The following is a 14,471-nucleotide window of genomic DNA, read 5'->3' on the forward strand; positions in this document are numbered from 1 at the left end:
GGTCTTAACGCTCAGAGGAGAAGAAGCAGGGATTGGAGGGAGATTAAGTGGGAACACCTGCTAGTGAAACAGACAAGTAGCACGAGTGGATCTCGCAAGTTTACGTTCAGCTACTGCTTTGCGGATCACCAAGTACTTCACGCACCTCCACTGTTTAGTCTGCACAGCTGCCTGAGCCTCACCTGGCAGATGTAAAGAATGAGAAAGGGGGGAGGGTCTAGCGCTCTGCGTCGTGACTAATCTCAGGTGGGCGGGCGATTCTGACCCGCGGAAGTGTGAAGTGTGAGAACCACGGAGAGAGGGGTTGGTCCCCCGTCAAGACGGCCAGGTCGGAGGGTGACGTGACTTTTTCACAGTTGTGAGCCGCGGGGCCACGACGGTCTCCTTGACAACTGGCCCGGAGCGCCTGTGGCTACAACCTTCGCACACGCCGGAGGGTTTTATCCCTGCATCTGCTGGGCACTCAGGGCGCCCGCTCGGGGTCTCTAAGGTCAGCGGCGCCCCTCGGGCCACACGCGGGACTGGAGCGCGGGCAGCGCGGCGAACGCCGGGGCCCCGGAGCCGCCGGGCGCGCGCGCGCGCGTGCGCGTCCCCGGGCCGGCGCGTGCGCGTGCCGAGGGGGTGGGTCGCGCCGGCCCCGCCAGCCTGGCTCGCGGTCCGAGCCACTCAGAACGCCCGGCGGCCGACACCCGGGGGCCCTACAACTACTACCCGGCGCCCGCCCGCCGCGCCGGGACTCGCGCGCCCGCACTCGGGGACGGAGGCGCCCGCTCGGCCCTGAGCCGCCTCGCAACTTGTCTGCTCGGGCAGCTGCGGCGCCGGGGCGCCGGACAGACTCTCCCGGGTCCCTCGCCGAGAGCCAGCTCGCGCGGGGACCAGCGTGCGCCCCCCGCCACCGTCGTCGCCGCGGGGAGCTGTGCGCCGGCTGCCGGCCGGCAGGTGGGCGAGCCCGCGGGCCAGGTGAGTGCGGGGAGGCGGGGTGCGCGCGTGGACGCGCTCGGCGGGGGACGCGGCCCTTCGCGCGTGGGTGTCCTCTCGGCTCCCCCTGGTCCCCCTTCACACTTGCACCCAGGACCTGGCGCAGGGCGGAGGCGGGGGGCGGGCGGGCTCACCTGCTGGAAGTGTGTTTACCCGGGCGAAAGAGCGAGTCATGGGCCAGCCACACCCCCCGGCCGGGGGGCCACGCGCCGGCCGACCTGGGGCTCCACCCGGGCTGCGACTGTCCCTGAAGCTCGCCCCAAGCGTCTTCCAAGTCCTAGGACCCGGGGGGGGGGGGTGACAGGCCTCTGCCCTCCCCTCCGTCCCTTTAATTCGGGCGGAAGAGGGCTACTGGGAACGAGGACCCAAACTTTGTTTTCACACAGTGAAACTGACTTTACGGGGCTTTTAAACTGGTCGTGCGCACGCGATTGATGGCGGGTTCCTGGGGACGCCTCCCGGGGGCAGGGCTGGACCGGCCGGCCCGCGAGTGGGGTGACTCTGGGCGCGCAGTGGCCCCGGGGCTCAGGGACAGCTCTGGTCCTCTTGGCCCGAGGTCGGGCCCAGCCCGGGCGTGGCGGCCCGGGACGGTCCCGGCGCAAAGGCCCCTGCTCCCGAGGGGTGGCCGCGGGGGTCCCCGCGCTCGGCCGGGCTCCATGTTCCCGACCCACTCCGGCCCGGGGAGCTGCGGCCGGGTGGCCCGGCAGAGGGCGCCCGCTCCCGATCGTCGCGCGGACCGGCGGAGGGGAGGGGACTCGAGCGAGGCTCCAGGTGAGGAGCAGTGAATCATCCCGGGAGGGGGACCCGGTCCTCGCTCTGTGAAAGGAGTCAGGGAGTGGCCGTGGCGCTGCCGAGGGTCGGGGCTGCCTAGCTGCTGTCGGGCGGGGAGCGGCGATCGCGCCCCCGGAGGTCTGGGGAAAGCTCGGAAAGAAGGTGAGGAGCGTCCCTTCGCGCGGTGGCCGAGGGCGGGCACGGCCGCGCCGGGCTCCGGCCGGCAGACACTAGGACGCGCCGCGGCGCGCCCTCCTCCGGGGGCCGGAGGAGGGGTCAGCTAGGCTCGGGCTCCGGGCGGTCCTGCCGGGGGCGGCGAGCGGGGAGGGGCGACCGATCCCCGGGCCGCCGCGATGGGGCGCTCCCGGGGGCCCGCGGGGTCCCGGCGCAGCAACAAAGGCGCGGCGCGGCCGCCGCTCCCACCCACTTCCGTCCCCGGCGCGCGCCGTCCGGAGGTACCGGCTGTCTCAGGATTTCCCTCCGCGGAGTTTCGGGAAGTTAGCGGGGCGGCCGGTTAGGCGGGCAGGAGGGGCGGCCTGGGGAGGGACACGCGTGTGCGTAGAACTGCGACACTGCCGGCCTGCCCTCCCCACCGCCCGGGCCCCAGGGTCGCGCCGCCGCAGGGCCCCCGCGGGCGCACGGTCCCCGCGCCGCGCGCCCGGCCGGCCCGCCGGGCCACGCCCCTCCCCGCGGGCTCCCGGAAGGGCGGGGCTTAGTCCCGGGGTGACAGCGGCGGCCCGGGGCGCCCAGAGGGGAGCTCCAGGAGGCGGTGGTTGCATTCCTGTGAGTTAGCGGCCCGGCGGCTCCAGTCCAGGCCGCAGTCTGGGTCAGGTGCGGGGTTAAGCGCTTCTGGCCTCGGCAGTACAGCTCTGGTGCAGCCTTGACAGTTTGTTGCCATTGGAAGTTCCGCGGAAGGGGAGAGGACAGCGGCGAGAAAGGAGCGCTCCTTGTCCTCCCCCCGCCCCCTCCCCCGAGGTTATGCAAACCCCAGACTTAGGCACGAGTCTGTCATTGGAGTGGCGGGGGCACCGTTTCCCCTGCGCGACAGACGTTTCCCGGGAGCTGGACCCAGAGGGGGTTCTGCCCAAGAGAAACTTGGGGCGCTCCGGTCTGGTGTGAAACCTTATCCCGCGGTAATCAGTGGATAGAATTCACGTTTTCTTATCTGCCTTCACTCCCTTCTGAAGTAGGGAAAGGCCTTCTGTATGAGAGAATCTTGTATCCACTTGGGAAAGCTCTTCACCATTCGCTTTGAACCCTCCCAGCCCCCTCCAGAGCGGTGATTTCTATTTCACAGATGAGGAAACAGGCTTACAGAGGTTTCTGGGACCAAGAGTCTGTCCTGCTCCAAAGGGTGATGTTTGCTCATCCCAGTTCTGTGCCAAAGGACGTTCCCGAAAAGTTGTTATGGGTTGCTGATTGAAGAGTCAGGGCACAGGCTGTAACCCCAGGTTCGGTTTGATCATGTTCGTTATTAGGGTTAGATTGACCTTGACCTGTGGCTGACTTTTCTGTGGCTCAAGGCCTCAACGAAACCAACTCTTAGTTTATTTCTTTTTAGTTATTTATTTTGGCCGTGCTGCACAGCTTGTGGCATCTCAGTTCCCCAACCAGGGATTGAACCTGGGCCACGGCAGTGAAAGCCCAGCATCCTAGCCACTAGGCCACCAGGGAAGTCCCCCAACTCTTAGTTTAAAGCTTAAGGTATGTGAAGACAAGTAAAACCGCTTAGAATTATCTGACAGCTCCAAAGAGAGTCAGAAACAGCTGTCCTTTGCTTTGTGTGGTGTCTCATTAGGCAGGTGGGCCTGGGGTCAGGAGCTCTTTGTAGCTCGGAGCTCTGTGGGCCTTCCCTGCAGGAAAGAACAGCATTGCCTACCCTGTCTAAGTTCTGTGACTTTGCCACCGCGCTGAATGTGTGTTTAAAATGCGTTGGAAATGCAGCCAGCCTTCATTAACTGCCTGATGGGTTATGACTCTAGAATTCCTTTTAGACATCTGAGATCATCTCCACATCTTTAGACATTATTGAGCTCAAGTTTATAATATGGGGCGGTGGTGTTGTCTTGAATGTACTGAAAGTGTTTCGCCTTAAAGAAAGATGTTGTTTGAAACCCTGGAATGACAGTTCTGACTCAGAATGTCCTAGGGCAGGGCCAGTTGTGGAGACAGTGAGGCATGATGATTAAGGGCAGGCTTCGAATGCCGCCTCCACCGTTTATAGGTCTGTAGCGTTGGGCAAGCTGCTCAGCTTCTCTGAGCTTCACTTTCCTCTTTTAGGGCAGGAATAATCACAGCAGCACCTGGTTTCAAGCTGCAAGGCTTAGATTTGGTCATTCATATCAGGTACTTAGTAGCGCAGAGCCTAGGAGGTAGTAGCTGCCCGACAAGTGTTAACTAATAATGATGATGTTTAAGAACAGACTCTTTCTTTCTTGTCTTCCCTCGTCTAGAGAGGCAAAATAGTTGATAGTTGAACTTGATCTTCTTGGTTCATACAGCGAGGTGATGCACTTAGTGATTCTTCCTTCTTGTCAGCAAGTGCTGTGTGTGCGTGTGTTGGGGGGCAGGGTGGTAGTGATGGAAAACTTTGTCTCGTTGCCCAAGGAATTTACAAGGGGCTCCGGAACCATCGGGCTTTCCTCCTAGTGTTACCACTGTGTAATTTTGCGGCCAGCCCTCCAGCCATTTCTCTTTCCTTTAAATTTGAAGCCAGTATCCTAATAGCCATGATGACAGGACTTAAAAAAGCAAGCTCAAAACCAAACAAGCTGGAGAAAAGGAAGCAGGTCTTCTCTTTGTTCGTTCACTAGCCATTGACAACACTAAAGAGAATATCTGCATCTGTGAAAATTGTGCTGGCCCGACCTTGGCAAGTGGGACCATTACTTGGAAAATAGAAGATTGTCTGGAGTCTGTTTAAAGAGGAGCCACGAAATGGACAGAGGAGGGAGGAGAGTTTGAGATAACATTTCAGAACTGTCTGCTCAGATATGGTGACCTATGTATGACCTGAAAATTGCCAAACTAACATTTGGAAGGTGACACAGAGAGGTCTGGTTATGTCCAGTTAAGCTGCACAACCAGCGAACAACCAGGATAGCTATTTCACACGTTAAAAAATCTTGGAAGCTTTTCAATTTAGCAACAAGTGGAGAAATAGTTGTTTTTAAATATACTATGTCAAGTTGTTGATGAAAGACCCCTGAACGTTGCTATGTCCTAGTTCTTGATTTTGCATTTATCTTTTAAATAATCATCCAGGGCGAAAGAAAGCACTGGAAACATTATAATGTTATTAAACGCCACCTGATCGTGAAAGTTGTCACCAAGAAGGGCATGGCATGGAGTCCAGGGAGGGATTGCCCTTGAAAGGTAAACATAGATTTTCCATCTGGGTTCGAAATGCAGCTTCCTCCCACATGGCAAAATGATCTGCGCGTGTAAGCAGGGGACGGCACATAAAGGGTTAGCGTCAGGGTTTCTCCCCTTTTGTGCATCGCGCTTCATTTGTAGCTACTTGTTGAGTGTCCAGGGCGGAAGAAAGAAGCAGCTGTAGGGCATGCGCCAGACCTGCGCTGGGCTGTCGCTACCATTGTAGGGAAGATGAACGGGCAGCGTTATTTTGGATCACGTAGCAGCGTGTTCAAAAGCATCTTGCATTCCCCAGCTGTTCCACAACTTCTGCGCATATGGGAGAGAACTTGCCAGCTGCTGGGGCAACTGTGCTTACGTTTTCTGCTTTTGAGCAGTCCCCAAGGAAGGTAAAAATCCGCAGATGCCTTGGTTAAACTGTAGCCATCGTAAAGAGTTCTTGTTTGTTTCTGTTATGTCAGTGTTAGTCCAGATAGAGCCTCTCAGGGGAGAAGATTTAAAAGGAAATGTCAGAATTAACTTTTTTTTCCAAATACAGTTTTTTTGAGGATGACCAATGTGTATATAGTTTTTACCTACTTAAAACCTAGGTCGCTTTTCTATTTCATTGACTAACAAAGGAACAGGTCTCATATTAAAACTAAATGTGTTTCTTTTTTTAATTGCCCTATCCATCAAGGTTAATCATATACATTTTTCTGTTGCCTGAAATGTATAAAAGTTACAATGTGTGTCCAGACGGTGCTCTTTTGTTTTCAGAAGATGAGGGTATTTTGCATCTGTTAGAGCCAGGAGGTGCTTTGCCCACACCCCTTACCTTATCTGTGAGAAAACTGCAGTTTCCAAGAAGTTGTTACTGTTACCTATCTGAGATGATTTGGCTGTTACTTATCTGAGATGATTTGGCTCCGTGGTTTACTTCAGCAAATCTTAGGTTGAGTGTTTACATGGCAGCAGGCCTGAAGGTGAGCAAGGGCTTGGGCCCAGCCCCGGATGGACGCAACAGCTCAGAAACAGCAGACATAAACAAGTACAATACGAGGGCTGTAACAGAGGCAGCGTCTTTTTTGTGTGAAAGTGCCTCTTCAGGCAGCTTTTTGTGTAATCCCATTGGTGTTGTCACCATGTCTGCTCAAATAAAGCCGAGGAGGAGGGTCTGGGTACAGGAAGATAGAAGAAGCATTATAAGGTTGATCAAATGTTGAGTACGTGTACTAACAAGAGAAGGCCTTGCCTGTGCGTGTAGACACACCTGTCTCTACCTGCACACACCCCCCCCTCCCGGCCCCTGAGTCCTGCCCAGCACTCGAAAGCATCTTGCCTCCTAATTCCTGTGAATGGAGGTGAATGAATGGCCTCTAGCAGCTACAAGCGTAAATCCAGTCCCTTACAGGGACTGAGTCAGCTTCAATCCCTTTGTTCTAGAAGAGGTTATAAAGTAAACCCCGATCACTTGGACACGTGTGAAAGCCTCAGACTCCGATGCTCGTCTCACTCTTAGGGGCTCTTGTGCTGGAAACGGCTGTGGCTTCAGCTCACCCAGCGACCCAGAGTTGCTGAGTTAGACCCACAATTCTAAGCCCTTTAATCCCCTTCTGGGCGCCATGGACACATTCGCATATCTTTTACTTCATCCCTTTTGCACAGGAATCTTAGATTTTTGACAACGTTTCGGCCTTCAGTTGGTTTAGCTGCCGTTCTCTTTTGAGACTCTCAGGAACTCTGTTTGGTTCTCAGGGCTGATGACCTGGGGGCGGGGGTGGGTGGGCTGTATCGTACAGAAGGGGAAACAGGCTCTGCCTGCCGTTGAGAACCCTGCCTGGGCTAGGACTAGAATCACAAGGTCCTGCCTCAGAACTCAGCGCCCTCACTGGCCAAGTCTTGGAAGGGTCAGCTTGCTCAAAACTAGAGGACGAGTCCTCTCCTTCTGGAGACTTCGCTGTACTTGCGCTGACTGCAGTGGTCCTCGCTGGGTCCTTTCCCTGGGATAACTCTCTTCCTTGTTACACTTCTCTGCACGTTATAATTGTTTATTCATCATGTTCTGTTTTCAAGTCTTGGCTCTCGAGCACAGCTGCCAGCTTTCTTTTTTTTTTTCCCCTTTATTTTTTTAATTGAACTGTAGTTGATTTACAATGTTGTGTTAGTTTCAGGAGTACAGCAAAGTGATTTAGTTTTCTATATATCTATATATCTATATATCGATACAGATATAGATAGATATAAATCTATTGTTTTTCAGCTTGTTTTCCATTATAGGTTATTAGAAGATGTTGAGTAGAGTTCCCTGTGCTATACAGTAGGACCTTGCTGTTTATCTATTTTATATATAGTAGTGTGTATCTGTTCATCCCAAATTCCTAATTTATCCCTCCTCCCCTTCCCCTTTGGTAACCGTAAGTTTGTTTTCTACATCTGTGAGTCTTTTTCTGTTTTTTAAATAAGTACATTGATATCATTTTTTTCGATTCCACACTTAAGTGATGCCATATGATATTTGTCTGTGTCTGACTTACTTCACTCAGTATGATGGATGATCTCTAGGTCCATCCAGCTTTCTCACACAGTCACCCCTCCTTCCCATCACACATGTGCACACCTGTGCGCACACACCTGCAGACACACAGAGGCCCAGCATGGTAACTGGACCTGTTATCCTCCTCCAGCCGGCTCAGCTCCTTTCAGAAGGAGACTTCACGTTAACTGCATCGAAGTATTTCTCCCCGTTTGATGCTCTGGACGCTACACCATTCTTGCTGGATGTCAGATATTCACGGATGGTCAGAGTTATCGCGTCCTCCTTTTCACAGGGGGGCCGTTGGGGAGTGAGCCGGCTCCCTCGGTCGTGGGGACTAGGTAGTGCCTTCAGCATCGTGCTGCTTAGAGGCTGGAAGCAGCAGCCACTTCCCCGTAGGAGGAAGAAGGTGATGCGCTTTGGGGGTGCAGCCATGAGGCCCCTCCTGGGCCCAGGGCTCCCCCGGGTGCCCCGTGCAGCCACGGTTTTGCTCCCCGTATGCCTCCAACAGCACCCCCCACACTTAGGCAGCTTTCCGCTCCTTCTGGGACCCTGTGTTTCCTCTTTGACGCCTGCCCCTCCTGCTCCTGGTCTGTTGCCGCGCAGTCTCTGGTGTCAGGTGTCTTAGGGACGCTTTGCCTTGGATGCCCTTATCTCCATCTGTCCTTGGTGTTTAGTTGCTTCCCCCCACTAGCCAGCCTGCCCTTTGACACGGGGTGGCTCTTCCCCCTGCTGTCCTTGCTGCCGACTTCTGTCCGCTTTTCCTCTGGCTGCTCCTGCGGCCCTGTTACAGCTCCCCCCCTCTCGGCTCCTTGCTGCCCCTTTGTGTGTGCGCTTCCCCAGGCCTCCCGTGGCTTTGTTCCTGTCCTGCCCTTTCTCTCTTCCTCCCCTCCCCGACCCCACCCGTTTTTAACCCTCTTCGTTCGTTTTACTGAGGTGTAATTGACATACCAGCTTCAGTCCTACAACATAATGATTCAGTAATTGTCTGTATCACGAGATGATCACAATAAGTCTAGTTAACATCTGTCACCACACATAATGACACATTTTTTTTCTTGTGCTGAGAACTGTTAAGATTTACTTTCTTAGTCCCTTTCAGATAGACAGGCCTTCCTCCCCTTCTTTGACGGTGCTTCCTGAGATGTAGATTCTTTCTCCTTTATTTTTTCAGACCCACAATTTGCAGGCCCTTCTGTCTTTGTCCCAAGCCAATCCTGTTTGGCTGTCACCTGCATCGGGTATAATCGTGACATACATTATATACACTGTCACAGTTTTTATTTAGATGTTTGTAAAAAAAAAAAAAAAGTGGTTCTTGGAATTGAAACTGGGAAACACCAGTCTTGAAACTGGTCAAGTCAGGGCGTTTCAAAGGGTTGAACTTTGGGGGTAATGGTTTTGAGATTTATTTTGGCTCTCCTTTCACATGGCAGTGCCGTGAAAGTCACTGAAACATGAGCTTGTTTTTGGATAACCTCTTCCTTGCAAATGGAAATTGTACATACAAAGAGCAGAATTAACATTTGCTTTCCCCCCCACCCCCCCTTCAAATTATATTTCTGAAAGATCTTGAAAGGAAGTTGAGTTTGTACTGTGTGGCCAGTCTGGCTTGTTTGTAAGTTCTGAGTGATTGGTCATCTCGAGTCTGTGCTGTTCTAGAGGCTCATGGTGGGTATTTCCTATCAGTGATCCCTCATCCATAAAAATATGCTGGAGAGGAGGTCTGGGGAGATCCTTCACGGATTCACCCTGATTTGGGACTCTTTATTTTTCTCTCCAAAGCTACGAACACGGAGGGGTATCCTCAGGGTCAGGATAGAACAGGTTGGCTGTTGGGAAGCAGTGGAGAAGGATGCCTTGAGCCAGGGCTGCAGGGAGAGCGTCCGGGGTGCGGCCCCTGCTAGGCGGTGTTCCCCATGAGCCCTGGAGCCCTTGCACCTTGCTCTCTTTTTTTTTTTTTTTTTTAAATTCTGAAAAACAAAGGGAAAGGATGCTTACCTGTGCCAAAATGGAGTTTGCTTCTAGACCTTCCCAATTAAAAGGGAGCCCATTTTTCTGCCCTGGTAGATAGGGGAGTCTGCTTAGAGCATTGGAATAGGAGCTTATGTTCCTGTAGACTCACCCAGACCAAGGGATCTTTGTTTCAGCAATGTTCTGTAATTGGTATCCAGCAGAATCTTGATGTGGTCATCAGGTTCAGTTCACCTAATCTAGTAATCTGTCTATAACAACACCTGGGGAAAGGTCTCTTAAATTGGGATTATATAGAAAACAAGACATGAAAGTGATCAGTCAGACTGTTGATTCATTCACTGGTTTGGTCAGCAAACGTCTGTTAACCACGTGTGTGTGCACGTGTGTGCGGGCTTGGCATTGAGAATACAGAGCGAATCCTGCCCTCATGGGGCTTACAGTCGGAGATGGCTTTGCCAGCACGGGAACGTGTCGTAGGTGAGATGGAAGCACATCCCAGGTGTAACGGGGCGCACGGGATGCAGTGGTGGGCGCGGTGAGGCTGCTGATTATGGCAGCTTCGAGGACCGGCTGGGACCGTGCGTCGGGCTCTAAGCATCGGGCTTGACGTGCTGGGCGTCTTTGAATCAGCACCATCTCTGAGCTGAAGCCTTGATAGGTTGAGTACCTCAAATGAGAGAAGACAGTAAGTAGTCAGGTCTGGGTTTGAATTCAGATCCCAAGTCGTAAACTTTATGCAATCAAGGAGACACCAGGTCAATGTCTTGTAGGTTTACTTTTCCTTCTGTGTCCATCTGCACCGCCGCATGTAAGAAAGGAAGAAGAAAGCCTGGAGAGCCATGCGGTTACAGGATGTCCAGGGGGATCTAGACTTCCTCCACTGTCCCATAAAGGATGTACTGGTCGAGACAGTGGCTCTGAGTCTGCAATTATGCATTTTCTCAGAGTGTCCTTTATACTCAGTGTTTTGCCAACTGTATTTCTAAAGAGGCTTTCTTTTCGCTCTGCCAAGCTTTGCAGAAACTGGCTGCCAGGCTTATTGTCACCCGGGAGGGACTGTACTCCACAGCACTCTGCCTCTTTTTGTGGTGCTGTGTGTCGCAGCCAGCAGCCTCTGGTGTCCGCCTTGCTGTTCTCAACCGTGTCTGGGGGAGGAAAGTGCTTCTATTTCAGGCCTGCTGAAGGGAAGAGGGACTTCCTCACTATCAGAAGCGTATCTGTGTGAGCCCTCAAGTCTCATCTTCACACCCAGCGTGGTGTAGACGACACTGCTCTTATCTTCAATGCCTTTCAAGGATCAAACGTCTGTATGTCTGATAAAACCCAGTCGTGATTTTAAGAATACTGGCCAGGCAGGTTGGTGAAACCTATGATTCTTGGAGAAAAAGAGAGGCTTGAAAGGGAAGCTGGACCAGCTTTCTCTCAGAGGGAGTTTGTGGGGACCCAGGGTGGCCTTTCAGGATGGGTCACTCTGGGGCTCAAGAAGAAACTTGGACGAGGATGGTCTGCTTCAAGGTTGTGTCTATATGTCCGGTTTCAGGTGTGGCTCTTAATAGGAGTGTAAGTGGAAAGACAGTCCTCTGTTCCCGAACTCTGTGCCATGAGGAGAAAAGTCCATGCTTGAAAATTTGGAGGTAAACATGCTTTCTTTTTTGAAGAGCTGCGATTTTTAATCTGTTGGACTTTAAGTCCAAGAGCTGTAAGAAAAAGGCTAAGAACCTACATTCCTAGAAAAATTGATAGACCGTGACCTCAAGTATAAAGAACTTATTTCAAGCAATGTTAAACTGTTTCCTTCCCATACCTAAAAATGAACCTGACGTAAGACTTTTAAGTGACATATATGTGATATGTAGATATATGTGTGTGTGTGTGTGTATATATATATATGTTTATATTCTTCTTCTGACCCCAGAATTATCCAGTTATCTGTTGAAAAACAGTCATCGTCATACAGTTCTGACATTGAATTTCCAGGAAAAAGAAAAGCATATTATATGCTCGACAAGAAAATTATATAGTAGAAAAATGTTTCAGTTGATTATTTATGTAAACCCAACATCTGTGTGTTTTTTTTTTTTTTTTTTTAATTTCATCACTTCTTAAGAAAACTAAAAGCTTTCATCATGTGGCATTTTTTTTCTATACTTGGTTCTCCCAGTGTTGGAAGGAAACAGCAGGCAGTGAAAGCACTTTATTTTTTTCCATGAACAAATTAGTTCCATCGCTAATGTCTAGGCTTCTTGGGAAAAAAACAAACAAACAAAAAAAACCTTAGAGGAAACTGCAAATTTATTGTGGAAAACCTCCCACTTTCATTTTGAGCACAGACACTGGTTCTAGGTTCAAGTAGTAGTATCCTTTATCTGATGGTAGGGCCACTAACATTTAAAAACCCACTTATATGTTTTTTGCCCCATAAGCATAGCTTGCAATACAGTCTGTCCTTGGTATTCTCGGGATTCCCGCATATGCAGATCCGCGATTGGTTGAATCCGCAGATGCGGAACCCAGATGTAGAGGGCCGACTGTACACGTTTTCTACTCCATTACATCCCGTTTCAGCTAAAAGTCTCCTTCATGAAGATAAGTGCTGTGTTTGCAGAATCATCACCCAAACCTTTTTCTCTTTGGTTGCCAGATCCACACGGATTGCTGATAGTTACCCCAGAATGGCTTTTCTATTTCATTTTGGTGTCCCATTTCCCAAATGCTTTCCGCATTGTTTTCGAATCTAGGGAGAGCTGGGGAGAGTTAATGAGCTCTGAAGGAGTTGCCCCCATTGTGTTTAGGCTTACCGAATTAGTCATCCTCACTCAGTGTAGGTAAATACGAGGATGCCTGTGGATTTAATATTTTTTTTTTTTAGTTTCTGTATAGATAGAGTGGAGACAATTTAAAAGATGAAAAGACTCTTCAGATAATTTTTCTCAAGATGGGTTCCTGTTATTATTACTATTATTATTATTCCCTAAAGTATCATTCATAGTGTGGTAGGACAAACAGCTCTTTCTAAGAGTAATGCCTTCTTGTTAGTGAATACTGGAAGTTTCAGTTGAAGTGCTATGAACATGACTCGTCATGAATAATCATCGTTTGAATTTAGGAGATACTTATTTAAGCTTATACATTTAGGAACACTTTTACGTGCAGGGCACTTTCACATTGCTAATGTCACTTAATCATAACCACCGCTTGAAGTAGGTAGTGTTATTCCCGTTTCACAGAAGAGCAGTATTGAGGCTTACAGAGGTGAAGGACTGGTCAGAATCATTTATCTAGCGGGTGACAGGATAGACATTTAAACCTAGGTCTTCTGACTCCAAGGTACATTGAGCTTCCAGTGTGCTAAGCCAGTAAATAAATGGCAGTGATATTGTACTGAATGGCACATGAGTAATGGGAGATTCCAGAAAGGCAGCAAAATGCTAATGTAAAATTTTAAGAATAAGGCTGTCAAAGTAGGATTGGAGATTTTAGTGCTCTTAAGTCCACATTGGGTTTAGAGAATAGGATTCAAGTATTTGCCTGCTTTTTGCTGAAGACGTTGATTGTCCCAGATCTGTGTCTAACATAGTGAAAGCACTGTTTTTTGTTTTTGTTTTGCTGTTGTTTTAATGTGTGCATTCTCCAACTGCCATTGCCACTGCTTTCTTTCTTTCTTCTTTTTTCTTTCTTTCTCTCTTTCCTTCTTCCTTCCTCCCTCCTTCCCCCCCCTTCTTTCTTTCTTTCTTTCTTTCCTTTCTTTCTGTAGCTTTATTGAGGTATGATGTTGCCACTGTTTCTTAACTTTCTAACAGGGTTTTGGGTGAAAGTTTGGGCCTGTGTTAAGCCAAAATTTCTTGACTTCTTGGGCTTTATGTAATACAGTCTTAGAAAAATTACTCAAATTTTTTTTCTTGTTACTGCACTTCCTGTTCCTTGCAGAGAAATCTCTTCAGTAGTAATTTGGGAAATTTTTGAGCTTTATAAAAACTTACAGTTGCTGACACAATATTCAGTGCATAAATCTAAAATGGAGAATAGTGGCTTGATATTTGACAGTTTTTTTTAAAAATAAATTTATTTATTTATTTATTTATTTATTTATTTATTTATTTATGGCTGTGTTGGGTCTTCGTTTCTGTGCGAGGGCTTTCTCTAGTTGCGGCGAGCGGGGGCCACTCTTCATCGCGGTGCGCGGGCCTCTCACTGCCGCGGCCTCTCTTGTTGCGGAGCACAGGCTCCAGACGTGCAGGCTCAGTAGTTGTGTCTCACGGGCCCAGTTGCTCCGTGGCATGTGGGATCTTCCCAGACCAGGGCTCGAACCCGTGTCCCCTGCATTGGCAGGCAGATTCTCAACCACTGCGCCACCAGGGAAGCCTGATATTTGACAGTTTTTACCCCCCAGTTACCTCTTGATTTTCCATATTAATAGGAGGAACCAATGACCATGATCATTGAAAATAATAATACCTTGAACTTAAGTATTTTTTTTAATAGTTTCACATGCATCTCATTTAAATTCTTTTTGCACTCTGTATGATGAACTGGGCTTGTCTATCTTTCTTTTCTAGATGAGGAAATTAAGGGTCACAAAGAAAAATGTTCTACTCAAGATCATAAAGGAAGCAAGTATTAGGGTCTGGCCTGGATTCCATGTCGTCTCTTAGTCCTGTTTTTTTTTTTTTTTTTTTTTTAAAACATCTTTATTGAAGTATAAAGTCCTGTTTTTTCACTCTTGATTTTATTAGGTCAATAACAAGTGATATTTTCCAATGGGGTTTTTAAAGATACTTAAAATACCAATATTTTTAATATATTTCCCACAATTTAAAACTTTGTTATAAAGCTGTTCAACTTCTTCCTTTCACTC

The 14,471-nt window shown here is 49.9% G+C and overlaps 1 protein-coding gene across 4 annotated transcripts in view; it reads left to right on the plus strand.

Annotated features, from left to right (window-relative positions):
• The first annotated feature begins 657 nt into the window (after positions 1–657).
• Positions 658–14,471, plus strand: part of SVIL (supervillin) — a 239,046-nt gene continuing 225,232 nt past the window's right edge. For 2 of the 4 annotated variants that reach the window (XM_036843972.1, XM_036843974.1), the window contains exon 1: positions 658–960. The gene's annotated coding sequence lies outside the window, so the exon portion shown is untranslated. Of the gene's footprint in view, positions 961–1,773; positions 1,912–14,471 lie in introns of those variants that run through there. The other 2 variants (XM_036843978.1, XM_036843973.1) reach the window with 2 other exon arrangements.

This window comes from Balaenoptera musculus, chromosome 2, assembly GCF_009873245.2.
Source record: "Balaenoptera musculus isolate JJ_BM4_2016_0621 chromosome 2, mBalMus1.pri.v3, whole genome shotgun sequence".
NCBI lineage: Eukaryota > Metazoa > Chordata > Mammalia > Artiodactyla > Balaenopteridae > Balaenoptera > Balaenoptera musculus.